The following is a 2,202-nucleotide window of genomic DNA, read 5'->3' as shown; positions in this document are numbered from 1 at the left end:
GCCCAAAGATTTTGGATTCTACAAACAGATGTTTGCACATAGAGGGTTCCGACTTCAGACGAGTCCCCTGACACTTGTGGGGGACGTAGAGACAAATTGAGAACACCACCGTGTTCGTGAGGGTCTCCCCTTTCCAGGGAGTGGTCATACGATGTTGTAGGTCAAACGGTTCAGATGCTACAGATGTTTTTGTGAGAATACCGATTATTGGTATGTCTCATGGTTTGACAAACACCGCTCTAGCTCCACCACCATTTATTGCAGATGTGGAGGTGTAACATAAACAGTTACGGAGTCTTGAGACAGATACGACGCGTTTCAATCTCTCTAGTTGAAAACTGATCGATTTGAATGGGTATTTTTTACGTTCGTTTACTTTGATTCACGTACTGATGCATCAATCGACTCAAAATAAATGAGCTCCATTCTTTTTTAAGTTTTATTTTTTCATTTTCTCTTTTAAAATATTAATTGACCTCATTTTGCTCAATATTAATTTTCAACACTCATCATCAGTTTGCTGTCGCGGCTTAAGAAGACAGAATGTGAAAGACACAGCAGATGAAATACAAAAGATTTGAACTGAAGCCTGGTCAACAGTTTGGAAGACTGCTATGCTCACAAGTATAGCACAAACACTCACATGAGGTTCAATCTTTCCAAGCACCATGGACAAGAACAATTGATATCCTCATTGTAATTGCCGCAGAAAGCAAAACAATTTTATTCTTGTCTAAGGCTCGTTGGTCTAGGGGTATGATTCTCGCTTTGGGTGCGAGAGGTCCCGGGTTCAAATCCCGGATGAACCCTTTTGCAGATCTTTTAACAAGCTCAGACAGGCAGATCTCTGGCCACTGGTTGCAAACAGCCACCTCTTGGGCGCAGGACGAGGTGGCTGAATGGTTTAGGCGATGGATATTCACTAGTTGGCTCAATATCGCACTTCATTTAGAAAACCTGCAAAAACTAAGAGCAAATCTGACTTCCACTAACAAGGACATTGATTCCAATGTAATACACTTGAAATGACACCCAGCTCCTAAACCTAGTGAATATCTCATGCTCTGCATTGGCTGGGAATCGAACCCTGGTCAACTGCTTGGAAGGCAGCTATGCTCACCACTACACCACCAATGCTATGTGAAGCTCTTAAGCAACATGGAGACATCGATTAATATCCTGACCGTCATTTTTGTGGAAAGTGAAAATTCTTTGACCAAACGGATCGTTGGTATAGTTGTACTATTATGGCTTAGGGTGCGAGAGGTCCCTGGTTAAAAAATCTATCATTTTAATCAGTACCTGTTACCTTCAGATTAGTCCCGTGACACTTGTGGAAAACGTAGGGCAAAACGGAGAACATTGTGACAAGTGGGGTCACATTAGTTTGTAGCCCAAAGATTTTGGATTCTACAAACAGATGTTTGCACATAGAGGGTTCCGACTTCAGACGAGTCCCCTGACACTTGTGGGGGACGTAGAGACAAATTGAGAACACCACCGTGTTCGTGAGGGTCTCCCCTTTCCAGGGAGTGGTCATACGATGTTGTAGGTCAAACGGTTCAGATGCTACAGATGTTTTTGTGAGAATACCGATTATTGGTATGTCTCATGGTTTGACAAACACCGCTCTAGCTCCACCACCATTTATTGCAGATGTGGAGTTGTAACATAAACAGTTACAGAAGCTTGAGACAGATACGACGAGTTTCAATCTCTCTAGTTGAAAACTGATCGATTTGAATGGGTATTTTTTACGTTCGTTTACTTTGATTCACGTACTGATGCATCAATCGACTCAAAATAAATGAGCTCCATTCTTTTTTAAGTTTTATTTTTTCATTTTCTCTTTTAAAATATTAATTGACCTCATTTTGCTCAATATTCATTTGTCAACACTCATCATCAGTTTGCTGTCGCGGCTTAAGAAGACAGAATGTGAAAGACACAGCAGATGAAATACAAAAGATTTGAACTGAAGCCTGGTCAACAGTTTGGAAGACTGCTATGCTCACAAGAATAGCACAAACACTCACATGAGGTTCAATCTTTCCAAGCACCATGGACAAGAACAATTGATATCCTCATTGTAATTGCCGCAGAAAGCAAAACAATTTTATTCTTGTCTAAGGCTCGTTGGTCTAGCGGTATGATTCTCGCTTTGGGTGCGAGAGGTCCCGGGTTCAAATCCCGGATGAACCC

At 41.6% G+C, this 2,202-nt stretch overlaps 2 non-coding genes across 2 annotated transcripts; one reads left to right on the top strand and one right to left on the bottom strand.

The window, feature by feature from the left end:
* Positions 1-1,065: 1,065 nt before the first annotated feature.
* Positions 1,066-1,137, bottom strand: trnag-ucc (transfer RNA glycine (anticodon UCC)). Its single transcript has one exon. It is a non-coding gene; the product is annotated as a tRNA-Gly (tRNA).
* A 993-nt stretch (positions 1,138-2,130) lies between these two features.
* On the top strand, positions 2,131-2,202 carry trnap-ugg (transfer RNA proline (anticodon UGG)). Its single transcript has one exon. It is a non-coding gene; the product is annotated as a tRNA-Pro (tRNA).

This window comes from Salmo salar, chromosome 03 (genome assembly GCF_965601325.2).
Source record: "Salmo salar chromosome 03, fSalSal1, whole genome shotgun sequence".
NCBI classification, from domain to species: Eukaryota; Metazoa; Chordata; class Actinopteri; order Salmoniformes; family Salmonidae; genus Salmo; species Salmo salar.
This window is presented reverse-complemented; position numbering and strand designations above follow the sequence as displayed.